The sequence below is a fragment of the Lynx canadensis genome, chromosome A2 (genome assembly GCF_007474595.2).
Source record: "Lynx canadensis isolate LIC74 chromosome A2, mLynCan4.pri.v2, whole genome shotgun sequence".
Lineage (NCBI taxonomy): Eukaryota > Metazoa > Chordata > Mammalia > Carnivora > Felidae > Lynx > Lynx canadensis.
Window position 1 is genome coordinate 117,699,988 of NC_044304.2, and position 20,712 is coordinate 117,720,699.

At 43.5% G+C, this 20,712-nt stretch overlaps 1 protein-coding gene across 4 annotated transcripts in view; it reads left to right on the top strand.

The window, feature by feature from the left end:
- SNX10 (sorting nexin 10) overlaps window positions 1–20,712 on the top strand; it is a 75,422-nt gene that overhangs the window by 17,418 nt on the left and 37,292 nt on the right. Inside the window, exon 1 of one of the 4 annotated variants that reach the window (XM_030308131.1) lies at window positions 11,894–12,104. The exons of 1 other annotated variant lie outside the window; for it this stretch is intronic. The gene's annotated coding sequence lies outside the window, so the exon portion shown is untranslated. Of the gene's footprint in view, window positions 1–11,893; window positions 12,105–19,432; window positions 19,528–20,712 lie in introns of those variants that run through there. 2 more of the 4 variants (XM_030308130.1, XM_030308128.1) reach the window with 2 other exon arrangements.

The window sequence follows — 20,712 nt, forward strand, 5'->3', positions numbered from 1 at the left end:
TTTTTTAATGTTTATTTATTTTTGACAGAGAGAGAGAGAGTGAGCGAGTGCGGCGCGCGCGCGCACACACACCACACACACACACACACACACACACACGAGCGAGCAGGGAGGGGCAGAGAGGGAGGGAGACACAGAATCCGAAGCAGGCTCCAGGCTCCGAGCTGTCAGCACAGAGCCCAACGCGGGGCTCGAACCCACGGACCGTGAGATCATGACCTGAGCGGAAGGCAGACACTTAACCGACTGAGCCACCCAGGCGCCCCTCTGTTCTTCTTTATACACCGTGCTGCATCTTGGGAAAGGGCCTAGTATTTATATTAAAAAGATACGTGAAGCACACATAGGAATCAAGATGTAGAAGTTAACTGGCAAAAGGAGGAAGAAGCTAGGTGTGTGTGTGTGTGTGTGTGTGTGTGTGTGTGTGTGTGTGTGCGCTGCGTGCGCACATGCACAGAAGAGGCGCGAAGAACCTCCATGCATGGGCATTTTGGGGACCCTGCAGTTTCTCTCTCTCAGCCTTCATGTGTGGACTAGAAAACCACTTAGCAGATACCTGATCATCTTTTTTTTTTATTGTAGTAAGAACATTTAATATGAGATCTACCCTCTTAACAGATTTTTAAGTATGCTACACAGTATTTTATTTTAATTTTTTTTTTCAACGTTTATTTATTTTTTTGGGGACAGAGAGAGACAGAGCATGAACGGGGGAGGGGCAGAGAGAGAGGGAGACACAGAATCGGAAACAGGCTCCAGGCTCCGAGCCATCAGCCCAGAGCCTGACGCGGGCTCGAACTCACGGACCACGAGATCGTGACCTGGCTGAAGTCGGACGCTTAACCGACTGCGCCACCCAGGCGCCCCGCTACACAGTATTTAAAAAAAAATTTTTTTTTTAACATTTATTTATTTTTGAGAGACAGAGAGAGAGAGAGCACAAGCAGGGAGGGGCAGAGAGAGAGAGGAGACACAGAATCCAAAGCAGGCTCCAGGCTCCGAGCTGCCAGCACAGAGCCCAACGTGGGCTCGAACTCACTGACCGTGAGATCGTGACCCGAGCTGAAGTCGGCCACTCAACTAACTGAGCCACCCAGGTGCCACTGACACGCAGTATTGTTAACGATAAGTACATATCACACAGCAGCTCTCTAGAATTGGTCCTTCTAGTAGATACTGGATGGTGTTAGAACTTGTACACTGGTATTTTGTCTCCTCAGGGCTATTGTTCCCTCACAGGCAACACTTTTCCTTGACTAAGACATTGCATAACTGGGCTCTTCACGGTTGGTTGTTCTGCCAGGCCCGGAGAACCTGCTGTACCTGTGACTCTCTGAAAAGAATATTCGGGGGAATTCTATACCTATAAAGATTGCTGTTTTTTTTCTTTTACATTTATTTACATTTTAGTCAGCATACAGTGCAATATTGGCTTCAGGAGTAGACTTCAGTGATTCATCCCTTACGAACAACACTCAGTGCTCATCCCAACAAGTGCCCTCCTTAATGCCCATCAGCCATCTAGCCCATCTCTCACCTCCCTCCCTCCATCAACTCTCAGTTTGTTCTCTATCATTAAGAATCTTTTGTGATTTGTTTCTCTCTCTCTTTTTTTTTTCCTGACCCACGTGTTCATCTGTTTTGTTTCTTAATTCCACATATGAATGAAATCATATGACGTTTGTCTTTCTCTGATTGACTTATTTCGCTAGCATAATACATTCTAGCTTCATCCACGTCATTGCAAATGGCAAGATTTCATTCCTTTTGATGGATGAGTATATTCCGTGGTATGTATGTACCACATCTTCTGTATCCATTCATCAGTCAGTGGACATTTGAGCTCTCTCTGTAGTTTGGCTATTGTTGATAATGCTGCTATAAGCATCAGGGTGTATTTTTGTATCCTTTGGGTAAATACCTAGTAATGTAGTTACTGGATCACAGGGTAAGATTGCATGTTAAAAAAGGGTTAGATCATGTAGACCTTTCATGAATTTGGGGCTCTGCTAAACCAGTGGGACTAAGTTAACCTTTTCCCCCTTTTTCCTGAGCATTTATGTAACAAAACCCCCTCTCCGGATTGTCTCCACCTCTTCCATACTCTTAAAGCTCAGCGTTCACCTGTGATATAAAACTAAAAACATTACAAAGTTAGAACTATCATCAGACTGATAATCAGATCCTGAGCCCTTAAAAAACCTGATTTTTTGACAGGTAGCAAATGTAATTTTCTCTTTAAAAAAGTTACTCCTTTTTTATCTTATTGGACTAAAAAGCTTGCTCGGGATGTGTTTTCGAGTCTTGTGAAGGACTTAATGCTTCTACCATTTAACATTTTAATATTATGAATGGAGTATAATATGGGATGGTGCTATATGATTTGCTTAAAAGATTTTGCTCAAGGGTGCCTGGCTGGCTCAGTTGGGAAAGCACGCGACTCTTGATCTTGGGGTCGTGAGTTTGAGCCCCATGTTGGGCGTGGAGCCTACTTAAAAAAAGACAAAAAATTTTACTCTCAACCATTGGGATTTTCCTTGTGACAGTGCCTTACAAAGAAATGCTGAGATTCAATAACTGCTTTTTGTTTGTATATAGTTTCCTTTATTTCCAGTTGCTTTTGGTTTCGGAGCTGAGTGTTAAGAAACTAGCCTGTGAATGGGATGTGATTCTGCTTCAAGTATTTGAGAAAAAAGATATTCAAGGAAGGGAATAGAATGCAGATTAGAATGGGGGGGGGGCAAGAAAACAGAGGGGACGCCTGGCTGGAGCATGAGACTCTTGATCTCAAGGTTGTGAGATTGAGCCCCACATTGAGTACAGAGATTACTTAAAAGCAAAATCTTTAAGAATTTAATTAAAGAAATGTCAAAACAGAATTAAGCCATATGCAGTGGAAAGAGTTGACCACAATGAATCAGAAGCATGATTTATTATTATTATTATTTAAATGTTTTATTTATTTTTGAGAGAGAGAGCAAGCAGGGGTGGGACAGAGAGAGGGAGACACAGAAACCGAAGCAGGCTCCAGGCTCCGAGCTGTCAGCACAGAGCCCGACATGGGGTTTGAACCCGTGGACCGTGAGGTCACAACCTGAGCTGAAGTCGGACGCTTAACCGACTGAGCCACCCTGATTTATTATTAATAATATCTTAATTGGGTTGATGAAGAGTCCATCTCTTGTACTGCCCTCTTTCAGATGGGAAGATAAACCATGTCTCACCCCTGGGAGGTTTTGTGCTTGAGATCCTCCAGTTCTGCTTATTCCAGTTCTTCCAGTTATCTTGTCCCTCAGAATGGGCAGGAGGCATTGTGGTGCCCACACACGGACGAACACTGAACTGCCTGTGCTTGGTGCAGTGCCCAAGCGGGCTGGCTGATTTCTAAATACTGTTTTTCCCCACTTTTTTGCACAATCAGTGTAAATGTCTGTAGAAAACCCATTATGTGCATGGTACTGGGGTAGGAGGTCAGGGACCCTAAGTCAACAAGCACAGCGAGGAGCTGTGCTATCCCTGAGCTTACAGTTTGGTGGGGAGACAGACATTAATTCAGTATTGACACAAATAAGGGTACAAATATCACTGTGATCAGAATTTCAGAGGAAGACAATGGTGCAAGGGAAGTAGGGGATTTGACTTTGCTGGAGGGAGTTGGTGTGAGTGGAACCGAGATCTGAAAAGTGAGTAGTGATTAACTAGGCAGGTAGGTTTGAATTCCAGTGTTGCCCCTGGACAAGTTGGTGACCTTGAGCAAGCTGCTTCACCTCTCTAAGCCTTGACCTCTTCATCTATAAAATGGGTGATTTTAGGAATTAAACGGGGCAGTGCACATAATATACTCAGCACAATGCCAGCACATAGTTGACACTCAGAATGGTAGCTATTTTATTACTATCTGTGTTTTCTGCTCATTTGGAGACTCTGAAAGGTACCTGTTTACATCTTTTTTTTTATCCTGGTTATCAAGAGCCACTGAATACCTGAGGATACTTAACTTGGAAAATGGAAGCCTAAAGGGAGATTTATTGCTGGTCTTCAACCAGGCCAACTGTCCTTGGCACCTAAGATATGGAAATTCGGCTCATACAGAGCTGTTGGTGTGAAATCACATTCATAATGGGGCTGCCTGGGAAGCATTTGTAATAGACTAGGATTTTAAGACACAGTAGTGTTAGATCACATCTCCATTTCTATTTCTCGTGACAGTCAATCACGAATAGCTAGGCTAATGCGTATTTTCTGTACCAGTGCCATATTCTGTTTGGCCGTTGATTTTGCTGCAGTGTTTATAGTTTTACATGGATATTTTTATAGCTAAAGATGCAGTGGTCTTGTGCATCCTTTGTGAATGGCAAGTTTTGCTTTTCTCTCTCTGCTCCGGGACATATACATACATGTATATGCAGCCATCCAATTGAGCTTTTTATTGAAAATATACAATTTTTTGCATCTTTCGTTGTTCTTAGATTTTGAAGAAAAAGGTGCCAAGAATTCAGCCATTGGTCACACTTAACTTTTATTGCATACTTGGTAAACGCAGTAAGTCATTATGTGATTTAATTCTCATCCTACGAAACCGGCACTATTAAGAATCCTTTCTTGGGGCGCCTGGGTGGCGCAGTCGGTTAAGCGTCTGACTTCAGCCAGGTCACGATCTCGTGGTCCGTGAGTTCGAGCCCCACGTCGGGCTCTGGGCTGACGGCTCAGAGCCTGGAGCCTGTTTCCGATTCTGTGTCTCCCTCTCTCTCTGCCCCTCCCTCGTTCATGCTCTGTCTCTCTCTGTCCCCAAAATAAATAAACGTTGAAAAAAAAAAAAAAAAGAATCCTTTCTTTGCCCCTATAAGAAAATGGAGGACCAGAGAAGTTAAGTCACTCAGCCAAGGTCACACAGCCATGAGTGGAATGGTTGGGATTTGAATCCAGGTGTGAATGGCTCCAAGTATGAGCACTAAACACTTCCATGCTGCCTTTTGAGCTGGTTATCGAGGATCGTTAAGCTGCTGTGTCAGCAAGCTAGGTAGGTGCCAGAAGATCGATTAGACTTATATGAGAATTAAGACAAAGGCTTAGAAAAAGGCCAGTGTCCTCTGAAGAGCATGGGGAAGCTTGTTCAGATTTATTTACTGAGTCGGTAGAAGTGGAGAATGTAGTGCTGTCCTTCTGGATGATTTTCCTGATTGTTATATTCCCTGGTTTTACAGTACAGATCTTAAGGAGCCCTAGTGTATATCAACCCCAAATTAAATATGCTTCAACCCAAAATTAAATATTAGGAGTTTATACTTAAAATGACCTTTTTACTTTTTCCTCATTCTTACCGTATCTGTATCACAATTCCTATGTTAATAGCTTTACTGCCTTAGCTGTTTGGGAAATGCTTCCCATCCATTTGGAAGCAAGGGAAGGATGAATTAGAGATAAATGATATATTCAGAAATGGGTGTAGACCAGGTGGGTGGAGTTGGAAAGACATACCCCTGAGACTTTGGCCAGTTAAGCTGTTGGCTGTCAGTGCCTGATACTGGCCACAGACTTAGATGAGTCTGTTCGGGCCGGGCCAGGCTGGCTTTCAAACCATGTGGATTTGCTCTACAGTTCCTGTTTTGTGTTTCTGCTAATGCGAATCTTGCTTCAAAAATTAACTGTTGGGGCCCCTGGGTGGCTCAGTCAGTTGAGTTGTATGACTCTTGATTTTGGCTCAGGTCATGATCCCAGGGTCGTGGGATCAAATCCCATGTCGGGGCTCAGTCAGCATGGAGTCTGCTTAAGATTCTCTCTCTCCCTTTCTTTCTGCCCCTTTCCTGCTCACTCTCTTTCTCTCTCTTAATTAAAAAAAATAATAATTGTTTTTTGATGAAGTTTTGGGGTGATGGGGGGTTCGTGGGGTCCGAAGCCGACTGCCAAGAAAGAATTCTTGAAGGCGTTGTTGGTGCAGAAAGGTGATTTTAGTAAAGCATGGGGACAGGACCCGTTGGCAGGAAGAGTTGCACTGGGGTTATGTGTGTGTGTGGGGGGGGTGGTGGTGACTGTTTAATGGAGTTGGGGGAGATAAAGTCTGAGAGGGAGTTTCCCAAAGAGACTTCTACATGCAAAAGACTTACTGGAAGCCTAGCTATTTATTGTCAAGCTAAGGTTGTTTTTCCCTCCAGTAAAGCATGAACATTAAGACAGTAGGGAGTTCCTGGACTTTAGGCTATGATGGGATTGCCTTTTTCTGGCAAACTGGTGGAGACTCTTACCAGTTTAACCATTTGTTTTGTTGTCCTTTCCAGGTTTGGAGTAGCCTGGAGTGTCCAAGGAATATCATACATGTCCCACCGGGGCGGGGGCGGGGTGGGGGTGGGGGTCCTAGCTTGTGCTTTGCCCCTCAGCCTGCCTCAGGCTCCCTCATCATTTCTGATGGATCGGAACTGAATACAAATCTGGCCTGATGTGTCAGCTAAAGGAGGGAGAGATATCTTACACACTTCTGGAGAAAGTGGTGTGTTCACTTCTCCAGGCCGTGTTTCCTTTCCTAGTAATTGGGATCTTCTGATTCAGCAAAAGAGGAATAGAGATGCCCAGGGGCTCCGGTTTATTTTATATATATATATTTACATAAATACTTTCAAATTACAAAATCCCATTTTTAACAATGAGAGTTCTTAACAATCCAGGAGTGTATAAACTAAAAAAAAAAAAAAATAAGTGCTTCCCTCCCCTTCCCTCCCCCCCCCCCATACACCTCCATTGCATTCACTTTGGCACATATCCTGTGGAATCTTTTTCAATGCATCACTGGGCATTTAAGTGTATACACATGTATGTTGTTAAAAAATTAAATTCAACGGGTCAGCATCTCATTTAGCAGGTAGAGAGATGCTCCAAGGAACTGTACAAAATGGAAGGTTTCTATAGGAAGGAGGGTAGGGCAGGGAAGTTGTTAGCAAAAGAAAAGAAAAAATTGCTTCAGGCAAAGCCATTGTCCCTTGGGAAGAGTGGGGGTATTACCTGCAGATTATTTTACCTTCTTTCTGTGGGGAGAGTGGAGGAGTAGGACCAAGAGGCCCTTGTAACAGATTATCTCATTAGTGTTGACCAGAAAATTCCTGACTGACCGGTTAAGACTACTTTTCTGGGGGAGGTTTTTAAACTGCATTTAGGTTAGGCATTAAGCAACCCCCCCCCCCACCCCCCCCACCCCCCGGCTGGTGGCGTGGCCTTGTGTAAGTGACTCCATTTTGGGCCTATGGTTTTCTTTTTGACAATGTACACGCTTGAACAGTGGAATCACACTACATATCATTCTGCAGTTTGTTGTTCCCACTTTGTGCATCGTGGATAATCCCCTATCTCAGCACTTACAGATCCCATCCCCTCTTTTGGAACAACTGCAAGGTATGCCATGAATGCGCCTTACTTTATTCAATCTGTCCTTTACTAACGGGCATTCACGCTGTCTCCGTTTCTCCAGTTAATAAACATGGCTACAGCCTCACAGATGGGACTTTGCAACTGGTGCCAGTTTTTCTCAGAAATCCCTTCCTAGAAGTAGGGATGCTGGGTTGGAGGGTGTGTGAGCTCTAGACTTTGAAGTCAGTAACCCTGTATTCTGGTCAGGGTCAAGGTGTAAATCCTGGCCTGAGTTGCATGGAGTCCTGTCTTATGTGCCCCTGAAGCATGCAGAGCAGTGCCCAGCCCAGAACCACGTGACAGGGCTAGTTAATGGGCATGATGATTCTCCCAGCTAGCTTACGCTTTTCAAATTTGTGAAGGTAACCATTTAACCAGTGTTAAATCTGGGCTTTTGCTTCAATCCAGATATATTCACAAAGAACCTGAATCTGTCAAGTCTGCTCCTAGAACAAAGCCAGTCTGAGTTTTCTTTCCCACTCCCCAGCCACCTGCATTTGTTTGCCTTCTTAGTATTTTGTTAATCTTTGGACTTCACAAGACCACAAGATCAGTGTTGTTTGGAAAACACTCCCTTTGGCTTTGTTTGATTTGGTCAGTTTTGTGAAAATCAATAGTTCTACTTTGGTCAGTTTTGTGAGCCCTTGCCTAGCCAGACTCCCTGGGCCAAGGCTCCTTTCCGGATGTACAACACACCCTCGAGGTCACGGATCCAGCATTGACAGCTTGCTGTCAAGGTTATGCTGGGGCAGGAAGTGAATCACGTAAAAGGAGTGAGCGAGGCCAGCTGATTGCTGGGCACCCTAGTGACTTCCTGGCCCTCTACTTCTCTATGTTCAGCAACAACTTACGTTAAGGGGCTGAACAAGTGATTTTAATTTTATACTTGTAGTTAAAAATTTTTTTTTAATATTTATTTTTGAGAGAGACAGAGACAGAATGCGAGTGGGTTAGGGGCAGAGAAAGAGGGTGCACTTGTAGTTTATTTAGCAGGTTTTAACGTTGGGCTCTGACGGGCTTGGGGCAGGGGTTATTTCTGTCAGACGCATTGCTCATGTCACCCTGCCTCTGCTTTATCTCCCATTCCCTCCCTGCTTGGTATTCCCATGGCAGAGGGCACTGAGTGATCTGGTCCTGCCCCTTTCCCTTGCAGCCAGACGAGCCCTCCGGAATATTTACTTTCAAAGGTCAGAGAACGTTTCTTTGGGTTCTTTCACTTAGTATTTATGTCTCTCCCCTTGACCATGAGGGATGACCATGTTGGTCTCCCACGAGTTGGGAGGCCTTGAAGCTGTGGTCATTGTTTGATCTCCTGGATCCTCATGAAGGAGGGAACCAGAGTAGCACTTACAGATTCCAAGGTGACCATTTCCAGTGACTGACGAGATTAGGAACCTGTAGGTCCATAGGGACCTAAGGGCTTGCTTAGATGGCTTGCAAGGCTGCTTCCCTTTTCTTTCCCGAAGCAGTTTTAGGGTGAAAGGTTAGCTTTAAGGTCTGCCTTTTAATGTTTTTTCTACTAAAGTTTTCCTACTATAAATTTATATTTTATTTATTTTTATTTTAGAGAGTGCGCGCGTGCACACGTGAGCAGGGAGGAGGAGCAAAGAAAGAGGGAGAGAATCTTATATATTTCTTAATGTTTATTTATTTTTGAGAGAGAGCAAGCATGAGTAGGGGAAGGACACAGAGAGAGGGAGACCGGATCCAAAGCAGATTCTGTGCTGACAGCAGATGGCCTGATGTGGGGTTCAAACTCACCAACAGGGAGATCATGACCTGAGCCAAAGTCGGACCCTTAACCGACTGAGCTACCTTGTCGCCCCAGGAGAGAGAGACTCTTTTACTTTTAAGTTTTTTTAAATGTTTTATTTATTTTTGAGAGAGAGACAGAGTACGAGCAGGGGAGGGGCAGAGAAAGAGGGAGATACAGAATCCGAACCAGGCTCCAGGCTCCAAGCTGCCAGCACAGAGCCCAATGTGAGGCTTGAACTTACGAACTTCGAGATCATGACCTGGGCTGAAGTCGGACACTTAACCAACTGAGCCACCCAGGCGCCCCAGGAAAGAGAGAGTCTTTTTTTTTTTTTTTTTAGTTAAAAATGTTTTAAAATTTTTTTGATTTTTATTTTTGAGAGAGAGAGAAAGAGAGAGAGACAGAGTACGAACGAGGGAGGGGCAGAGAGGAAAACACAGAATCTGAGCCAAGCTCCAGGCTCTGAGCTGTCAGCACAGAGCCTGTTGTGGGGCTCGAACTCATGAACCGTGAGATCATGACCTGAGCCAAAGTTGGATGCTTAACTGACTGAGCTACCCAGGCACCCCTCTAATATAAATTTATATTTGACTGACTTGTATATAACTTCACAGTAGTGAGGTGTGAAGATGGCAATTTATTGGCTCACATTTGAAGTACTATGAAACAAAATTAGAGATTTTTAAAAATATGGGTAATCTTTTCAAACTAATACTGTGTCAAAAATAAATGCTTGCAGGTTAGGGTGCCAATGATTATTTCCATGGACCTTGGGGCCGGTTGTACCATCTAGTTAACCGTAGGACCTTGAACAACTTAGCTCTTCCTTTGCCTTTTAGCTCTTCCACCTTGATATTCAGGAGAACTAAATACCGTGGTTAAGAAAACAGAGTGAACACGTTCCTCTGACAGTTCACTACCTTGTGAAAGTATGGAGGCACTTTACGTATCAAACAAGACTGGCCATTGGCCCTGGACCAGGTAACAGGAAGCTTTGTGTCTGACACTGTCTTTTCTCTGGGGCCTTACTTTCTACTTCCCCTTGATCCCAGCCACAGCAACCCCCCCTTCCTGTTGCCAGATTTGACTCCCACCTTCTTGCCTTGCTGCGTGTAATCGTACGTTCCCTCCACCTGGAACCTCCCTCTGCCATCTTCCCTCCATCGTGAAGACAGTGTGCCAAAAGGTTAAAGGGACGGCCAACGCAGACATTGGAGCCAGACTGTCTGGGTTCAAATCCCAATTCTGTCACTCAGTAGCTTTATGACCTTTGACAAATTGTTAACTTCTTGGTGACTCTGTTTCCTTAACTGTTAATACGGGGATCACATCTGTACCTGCCTCATAGGACTTTTGTGAGGGTGTATGCGAAGTTCTTAGAATGGTGACTCTATCAGAAGCACTCTCTGTGTGTTGGCTATTACTATTACCTTTTGAGGTCCAGCCTGTCGTGTAAGCCTGTGACCATTAGCCATGATGGGATTTGGGGCCTGCAGACCTCAGTTTGAATCGAAACCCTGCTATGTATGAATCTAAACCCTGCCACCGTAGATCATTATTTAACTCCTTTGACTCCTTTGACATTATTTAACTCCTCCTTTAGACTTTATATTTCTTAGCTTTCTTTGTACACGGCATGCATTTATTCTTTTATTTATTCATTGATTTGATCACTTAATCATTCTGTTCACTCATGCATGCTCCCTCTCTTTTGTTTATTCAAAAATCATTTACTGAGCATCTGCTAAGGGTGTTGGGCCCTGGGAATCTCCAGTATTTCAGCTAGGGTTCAGTAGAGAAATGACAAGATCCTGAGCTAGTCCATTGACCCTGGAGGCCAGGAGAAGGGAATGGACGTAGGAGGTATTCAGAGAGAGAGGGCTTGCTTACCAGTTGGATTTGGAAAGTAAGGGAAAGGAAGGAGTCAAGGACAGTTTCTGGGACTCCCATTTGAGTCACTGTGTAGATGTTGATGTGATTCATTATTAAAATGGGCAACATAGGAGGTGGTAGAATAGGCTAGGCCACAGAAGTGCAGGGAAAAGGTGACATGTGACAGCCAGCTTGGATTAGACACAGTAAGTTAGAGGTGCCTACAGATGTCTGGATGGAGCTGTCCACTAGGAGGTGGCCAGGCTGTCCTCAAAGGCAGTTCTGATTCTGGACTCCTTCGCATGTGATAAGGGAGTGTTAGCCAAAACAGAATGAGTAGAGAGTGGAAGGAAAGAGGGCTGCCAGTGGCCCGTTTGGGAACTGCCCTGATTAAAGTGGAAGGTGACAGTGAGTACGTGGCTTCTGCTGAGAAGCCGTGTGTGGTGCCTCACCAGGGAACCTTTTCATGTCCCCACCAGGAACATACTGTCCCTTGTGTACTTCAAGGCCAGCCCGGGAGGTATCAGTGCAGAACTGGGGAGAAGAAGGCCCATTCCCCCATGGGAGCCTCACCAGGGAGTGCTGTTTCCCAAGACCGCCTTGTCACTGGCTCCCTCTTGGCCTTTCAGGTTTCAGTTCAGAGGTCACTTCCTCAGAGAAGCCTTTCCGAATCACCCGAATGTGAAGTAGTCCCCACCAAGTACCCGGCATCACGCTCGATTACATCATCCTGTTGTTTTCTTCATTAAGCTTGTTCATTACCTTGTCTATTTGTTTACATGTCGTCTTCCCATCCCTTCCCACTATGATGTAAGCAAAATGAGGGACCTGGTGTCTTGCTCGTTGTCCTATCTCTGACATCTGCAGCAGTGCCTGGTCCTTAATAGGTTGAATGAATTAGCCAGTGTTGCCCATCTACACTGGGATAAGAGGCACTTGAGCTCGTTTGTTGGAGAAGGAAGCAGTTGGAGTTAGTAAGGCTGAGGGGTACTTGAACCGACGTCTTGGAGGAGGTAGGAGAAATAAGATCACAAAGACAGGGGGAAATGTGACCCTTTTTCTCTGAGACTGAGGGAAGTGGGTGAGTATGTGGGTAGATTTCAAGGGGGCAGAGAACCAGGATGAAGAATGTAAACCTGATGGTCTTACTGTTTTGATGAAATGGGAAATAAGAGTTATCAGATGATGGGGTGGGGTAGCAAACTGGGAGGAGGTAGGTGGCTGGAGGTGAGGGGTGAAGGTCTGAAGCTGCTGGCATGAGTGGAAGATTCCTGAACCCTGGAGGAGCCCACTGAAGTTGGAACTCATAACCTGGTGATGGAGGCAGTCATAGAAACGATGGCATTTTTCTTCAGTGGTAGGTGAAATGGAGGTGACAGAGGTTAAGTTGATCCGTGTTTGGAGGTTGACATATAGAGTGTGTCGATGGAACAGGAAATGAGGGGTACTGGAGGGAGACTATACGAGGAAGTGAGGCCCAGAGGAAGAATAGGAAGGGTAGGATCAAAGTTCTTGTGGTTTTCATTCAAATGGAGGAGCAAATTGGATGAGAATGAGGAAGTGAGAAAGAAGGGTAATCAGAGGAGACTTTTAGTTTTACATTTCAAAGAGAAGTTCCTGGTTAGGATGTGATATGGTCACATGGTAAACACATTGTTGGTAAGAGGTTAGGTCACAGGAATCAATAGGCTAAGGCAAGACCAAGAGGTTTTAGGTCATTACCGTGAATGAGGTCCTCCTTGGAGGGATCAGGAAAAAATGGGAAAGCACAGGGAAGGTTCCTAAAAATGTAGAAAGGAGAAGCAGGAAACTGGCGAGAAGGAAGTCATTCCAGGAAGTGAGGAGGAGGGAGTTGGCCACATTCCTAGGTTCTAGGCACTTGTTGGTAGGTTATTGTCTGGAGATTGTAGTGACCTGGGGAATTTGGTTTTCTCCCGGTCCTTAGAAATGGGAGTGCTGACTTGGGAGGGTCACAAGGGAAGGGAAGAGTGGTCAGGGCCCAGCCAGAATCGTGCTGCTGAGGTGGGTGTGAATGTGGGCCCCTTGCTGGATCTAGGAATGAAGTTCCGAGGCATAGTGGGAGGAAGGGTTGGAAGACGGGATGGCACAGCAAGGATGGGGTCAGAGCCAAGTCGGGGTGAGAGAACCCTAGGGGTACATGATGCCCACAGGGCTTTCAGTTTGGCACACATGGTGTTTTGTAGGATGAGGGACACCGGGGCTATGAATAAAATGGGTCAAACTCAGAGTTTCAGGTAACACTTAAAAAATAGCTTTCTTGAAATATCCACATACTATACAATTTACCCAGCTGAGTGTACTATTCACTGGTTTCAGTTTATTTACAGATATTTACAACTATTTTAGGATGTTTTTATCACCTCGTTTCATTGCTCTTTAGCTGTCACTTCCCTGAACCCCTACACTCCACCCTTTCACTCTCCACACCCCCCACCTGAGCCCTAAGCAACCAGTAATCTATTTTCTGTCCTTAGTTCCCTATTCGGCACTTTCATATGAATGAAATTCTATAACAGGTGGACTCTTGTGGACCTTTTCTAACCTGATGTTTTCAAGCTTCATCCAAGTTGCAGGTGTATCAATACTTCATTCCTTTTTATTGTCAAATAACATTCCATTGGATGGATATACCACATTTTGTTTATCCGTTTGTCCATTGCTGGACGTTTGGGTTATTTCCACCTTTTGGCTATTATGAATAATGCTGATATTTATATAGTAGTTTCTCTGTGGACATAACATTTTCATTTCTTTTGGGTATCCACCTAGGAGACTTGCTGGGTCAAATGATGAGCCTGTGTTTGGTGGTTTGAAAAATTGCCAGATTGTCTTCTGAGGTGGCTGTACTACTTTACAAATCTAACAGCAGTGTATGAGGGTTCCGGTTTCTCTATATCCTTAGCCAAATTTGTTATTATTGGACTTTGTGATTCTAGTCAGCCTAGTGGAATGCAGTGATATCTCATTGTGGTTTTGATGTGCTCTCCCCTGATGGCTAATGATATTGAGCATCTTTTCATATGCTTTTGGCCATTTCTCTGTTTTCCTTGGAGCAATGTCTGTTGAGGATCCTTTGCCTGGTTTTGAATTATCAGCTATCAGTTATCTCTATAAGTTGTCAGTGGTCTTTTTATTATTCTATTTATATGTGTAATGTAATACAACATATATATTTTATTTTTATTATTTTTCCAGCTTTACCAAAGCATAATTGACAAAATTGTAAGTTACTTAGAGTGTTCGATGTGATTTGATGGTATGTATACATTGTGAAAGGATTCCCCCATCAAGTTACTTAACACATCCATCACCCTACCTATTGATATCCCTCCCCTTTTTTGGTGAGAGTTCTACTCTTTTAGAAAATTTCAATTATACAATACAGTGTATTATAGTCACCAGGTTATATATTAGATTCTTAAGGTTTTTTTATTCCTGAATTGTATGAACTCTATATATTCTAGGTCAAGTTTCTTATCAGATACATGATTTGTAAATACTTTCTCCCATTTCATTTATTGTCTTTTCACTTTCTTGATGGTGTCCTTTGAAGAATAACAGTTTTGATTTTCATGAAGTCTAATTTATCTGGGTTTTGTTTTTTTTTGATGTTGTTGTTACTCATGCTTTTGGTATATATCGAAGAATCCTTTGCTAAATCCCACGTCATGAAGATTTACCTCTGTATTTTCTTGTAAGAGTTTCATAATTTTTGCTCTTACATTTAGGTCTTTGATCCATTTCAAGGTAATTTCTCTAGCTGGTATGAAGTATGGGTCCAGCTTTATTTTGCTTGTGGATATGCACGTGTCCTGGCACCATTTGTTGAAAAGACTGGTTTTCTTCCCCCATTGAACTGTTTTGGCAGCCTTGTTGAAAATCAGGTAACCATAAAAGTATGGATTTATTTCTAGACTGTTAATTCTATTCTGTTTATCTGCTTATCTTTGTGCCACTCTCTTACATACTGTGGCTTTGTAGTAAGTTTTGAAATCAGGAAGTGAGAGTCTTGCTACTATGTTCTTCTTTTTCAGGGTTGTTTTGTCTATACTGGGTCCCTTGCAACTAGATAGGAGTTTTAGAATCAGCTTGTAATTTGCACAAAGTCAGCTGCGATTCCGATAAAGATTGCATTGAATCTACAGATCAGTTTGAGCAGAGTTGCTGTCCTAACAATAACAATGTTAAGTCTTCCTGTCCATAAACAGGTTTTTTTCCCCACTTATTTAGATCTTTAATTTCTTTAAATGATATCTGGTAATTTTTAGAGTATATGCTTTGTACTTTTTTGTTAAATTTAATTCTAGACATTTTATTCTTTTGATGCCATTTTTAAGGTGTATTTTAATGGGAAGTTGTGGTTGTACTTCTGTGAAGTCCCCTGATCAGGGGATGGGGCTAGAATAAGTGACATTGAAAAAAATGCCTTCTAATTGTTGGTAGGAAAGAAGAGCAGGGTGTTTTCTGCTGTTCCTCAGGGGGCTGTGGTCTCAGTCTTTCACGATTCTGTGGCAGGGCGCTGAGGGATGCATCAACCTCCAAAGAACTCCACACCCCCAAGTACCAATGGTTTCCCCTCTTTTCCCTCTTCGTCAAAACTATGCATTGTGATGGGGGTGGGGGAGGGGAGTGAGTAGCTGTAGATAGCTTTTGGTTAATAGGAATGCTGTCTGATTGGACAAATTCACACTAATGTTTAGATTACTAATACCCCATCCCCCACCCCAAGACTTACCTGCTCTTCTAGAAGAGGAAAAGGAGTAGCCCAGACACATCACTAGTTAAGAGAACCTTAATAGCATAAAAAAAGGAAGGAGACCATTTGGGAAATGTGAAAAACATTCTTGGGTTTGATCTGAGAGGGTAGGGTTGTTTTTCGGAGAGCAGATGTCACAAGTTAGGAAGTCTAGTGTTACCTGCCTGTCTGCTCTAGTGTCCCCATCTCTCTCCTACATCTGCGTTTTATGGCTTCTTTCCTTCAATTCTGTTTCTTCTGGTCATGTGTTGCTATTCCCCAGTGTTGTTCTTAGTGTATAGATGAGGGGAGGTAGAGTCAGGCCCACAGTGTACATGGCTATGTGTCCAGGTAAGACCTTAAGTCTAAGGTAGCACGTTTCCTAAATGCCACCAAAATAGTTGAGGTTAAAATTCGATGTATTTTTTTCTTGCTCCTGGATTTTAGACCCCATATTTGGCCCACCATCATTTCATGACCATAAAAGGAACTCATATGTTGTGGAGATTACGCAATCAGTGGTTTCATTGTTTTTTTGTACCGTGCACCAGTATTTTTTTAGACTGCTAATACACCTTAAAAAGAAATGCCGTATTCTCTTTGATTTTTTCTTTTGTGATAAATGGTGGCAAACTTAAGCAGTAATTTTATCTGTGTTTCCAGCTTTCACTGAATTTCAGCTTTCTGCTTGTGTTTCCATTTTGGTTGGTGTTTTTTAAGTTCTAAGGTCAGACTGAGGAAGAACTTGGGCTGGCTTTACAGGTGGTTCTGCACGCGCTGCTGGTCCTCCTCGAAAGGGCACAGCTGCCCCACATCGGTCCATTTTTCATGTTTTGGTGCCAGCTTGTTTGTCTTTTTCTTTTTGATTGCCCAAGCTGGGCTCTCCCTCAGGCCACCTTGAGTAAAGGGGTGCATGGGTACCCAGGAGACGCTGGACCCTTAAGCTACTGGACACTCTGGATGCTGGCTCCAGGCAGCTGTGTGGATGTCAGCAGCTGAAGCCAGTGCCGTAATTCAGCTTTTCTGGTGACCAGTTTCTTTGATATCTCATGAGATCTTTTATCTTCAGCATGGCTTCTGTTTCAGTGCAAGCTCTGGTCCCTCAGACCTCTGGCTGCGACGTTGTAATCCCTCCTGTTTCTCTTTCATCATTTCCCAGCTTCGGGTCCCAGAGTACTGCCAAGTCTCTCAGTGTTTCCTGGGCCAAATGTGGGCAGGAGCAGGTGCCCAGCCCTTGTTTGCTTGCCAGGCTGTGTCTTGGGCACCTGACTAACCTGTGGATTGGCTTCTCTGGAGTCTGATACTTAACCATTGATGCCATCACCTGTGTCTAGGAAGGGTCCCCTCAGGTGATACAAAACGGGGCTACCTGTAGAGCTGTCCCTTCAGCAGGACCTTGTCCCAGAGCTTCCCCCCTAGAGGAGGTTGGGGGGGGTATGGCCTCACCCCCAGACCTGCCCAATGCATCGCGAAGGACATAGGTGGTACTGAGAAATAGGTATGTGGAAAACTGGCACTAAGTTAAACTTTGAATTTAAAACAACCTCACTGATGACATATCTTTATGAGCTGAAAGTAAGAAGTCAGTAATTTTTGATTTATGTAGAAAAATTGCTGAACATCATAGAAGGAAGTAAAACACAAAGTGAAATTAACTTAGCTGTTTTCTTGGAAATGGTAACATAAAAGTAATTGAGCACATTAAGTTTTACTTAAAAAAAATTTTCGCAGTGTTTTCAGACTTCAGAAGTAACAAATGCATTGTAAACTTCCTGAAAAATACAGAAAAGAACAGAGTAAAAAGCCATTAGAATCTCACCACTCAGAAATGACCACTGTTAACTCCCTGTATGTAGGCTCTGGTTCTTAAATATTATTATTATTTTTTTAATTTAATTATTTTTAATTAATATTATTATTATTTTTTTATTTGTTTTTGAGAGAGAGAGAGAGAGACAGAGCACGAGCAGAGGAGGGGCAGAGAGAGAGGGAGACACAGAATCCAAAACAGCTCTAGGCTCTCAACTGTCAGCACAGAGCCTGTCGCAGGGCTCGAACTCATAAACTGGGAGATCGTGATCTGAGCTGACCTCAGCTGAAGTCGGACGCTCAACCGACTGAGCCACCCAGGCACCCCTGGTTCTTAAATAAATAAGTAAAGAAATAAAACATACATAAAAAATTCACTTGGCGATACTGTTACAGAAGGGTAGGAGAGACACTGGCCTTGTCTCACGGAGTCGAAGAAGGAATCTTTGCGGACAACAGAGAGCGCGCAAAGCCATAGAGTTTATTGAAGGGAAGTGCAAAGCTCTCAAGAGTGAGAGGGGTCCCAACTGGGTAGCCACCGAGGATTTTTGTCCCTGACTTTTTATTGGGACCCTATCAGAAAGTTTGTGAGACTTCACGCACGGCCCCTAGTGTGGGCAGGTCCAGAACACGTTTATCTCTTCCTCTTTTTCCCCAAACTCTGCCGCCCCTGCTGCCTCCTTAGCCTCCCGCTCTCTGATGCAGTCTGCCTCCGTGGAGGTCCTGTATCTTTCCCTGCCTGGTGTCAACCCGTTCCCTATTCAGAACTTCTTGAACAGTCCTTACGTTTAATATTCTTCTATAACATAATTTGTAGTGGCACAAGCTGGTTGGTGTGTTATGAAGCGCTGCCATAATTCATTCTGTCTAATCTACCGATGGACATTTACGTTTCCATTTTATTTGATACACGTTTTAAAAACACTGCATTGTGAACGTTCTTTCATATAAAAAAATTTTTTTTTGCACACGTCTGATTGATTTTTTTAGGTTGAGTTCCCAGATGTGGAATGATTGAGTCAAAGAACACGAGCAATTTAAAAATTCTTTTGAAACATATGGCCCACTTGTCTTTCAGGAATGTTGAAACAGCTCACATTCCTGCCAGCAGCGATCAGTCCCATTTCTCATGATCTTTGCCAGTGTAGATATTATCATTAAAAAAAATTCTAATTTAATAGACACAAAGATGGTACCTTATTTTTTATTTGCATTTCTGTTTATAGCAAGGTTAAACATTTTAAATAAATCATTGACCTTTTTCCTAAAACTTTTTTTTAACGTTTATTTATTTTGTGAGAGAGAGAGAGAGAGAACGCACGAGTGAGGAAAGGGCAGACAGAGAGGGAGAGAGAATCCCAAGCAGCTTCTGCGCAGGGCTCCATCCCACGAAGCACGACATCATGACCTGAGCTGAGATCGAGTCAGACGCTTAAGCAACTGGGCCACACAGGCACCCCTAAAACTTTTTAATTGTGGTAAGAACATGTAAAATTGACCTTCTTGTCCAATTTAAGTGTCCAGTCCAGTAGTATTATGTATATTCACGTTGTTGTGTAACAATATCTCCGGGTCTGTTTCGTCTGGCCCAACTGAAACTCTGTACCCATTAAACAAGAACTCTCCATTTTCCCCTTCCTCAGCCCCCGGCAGCCACCATCCCACCTTCTGTTTCTGTGAATTTGGCTAGTTTAGAAACCTTACTTATGTAGGTAAGTGGAATCATAAAGTACCTGGTTTCTGTGTATGTGACTGATCACTTCATTTAGAATAGTGTCCTCAGGGCTCATCCATGTGGTAGCATGTGTCACAATTTCCTTCCTTTTAAAAGGTGAATAATGTTCCCTTCTACATATATACCACATCTTGCTCATTCGTTTGTTGATGGACATTTGGGTGGCTTCCCCTTCTTGGCTGTAGGAATCAAGCTTCTAAGAAGGTGGGTGTGCAATTTTTTGAGATACTGTTTTCAGTTCTTTCGGATATGTGCCCAGCAGTAGAATTGCTGGACTCTAGAGTAGTTCTATTTTTAATTTTTTGAGGAACCTCCATACTGGTTTCTACAGGAGTGCCGTTTTACATTCCCGCCAGCACGCAGGTTCCAGTTTCTCCATAGCCTCACCAATACTTGTTTTCTGTTTGTTTTTTTTTTTTTTTTTTTTTTTTTTTGTTAGTAGCCTTCCTAATGGACGCGGGGTGATAACTCACTGCAGCATTGATTTCCATTTCCCTAATGACTAGTGACACTGACTGTCTTTTCATATGTTTTTTGGCCATTTGTATATCATCTTTGGAGAAATGTCTACTCAAGTCTTTTTCCCAGTTTTTTTTTTTTTTTTTTTTAAATTTTTTTTTTTTCAACGTTTATTTATTTTTGGGACAGAGAGAGACAGAGCATGAACGGGGGAGGGGCAGAGAGAGAGGGAGACACAGAATCGGAAGCAGGCTCCAGGCTCTGAGCCATCAGCCCAGAGCCCGACACGGGGCTCGAACTCACGGACCGCGAGATCGTGACCTGGCTGAAGTCGGACGCTTAACCGACTGCGCCACCCAGGCGCCCCTTTTTTCCCAGTTTTTAATCAGGGTGTTTGTTTTCTGTTGTTGAGTTTGACCTTTATTGTTTTCGTTTTATGAATTGATTATTGGTAACCTTTACCCCATGTTTCTACAGAAATGCTCTTTGGTATGGATTTACAAGAGCTTTTCATAAATTAAGAAATATTAATTCTTTGTTATGTATTACAAATATTAACATTTGTCTTCATATTCCTTTTGAAATGTACGCTACAGCAGGTTTAAATTTCATGTGGCCACGTCTGTCACTGTTTTCTAAAAATTTTGTCCTGTTTTTATGTGTGTATGAGGGTGGAGGGGTGTTTACTGATAGTAATATTAGTACCAGTTCCTTTGGGTATCTTAGAGGACTCTGTGGGGCCTTCAGCACCCCAGGGCATCTCACAGGGCAGCACAGTGGCCACAGCATAAATTCCCTGGCATGGTGAGCCTTTCCCCTGCTAGGTGGTGAGCTGCTGAGACACAGGTGTAGACAGAACACGTCTCCCTCCTCTGTGCACACTGCAGAGGCCATAGGCACAGGACTGGGTGTAGGTGGGAGGAGGTTCTC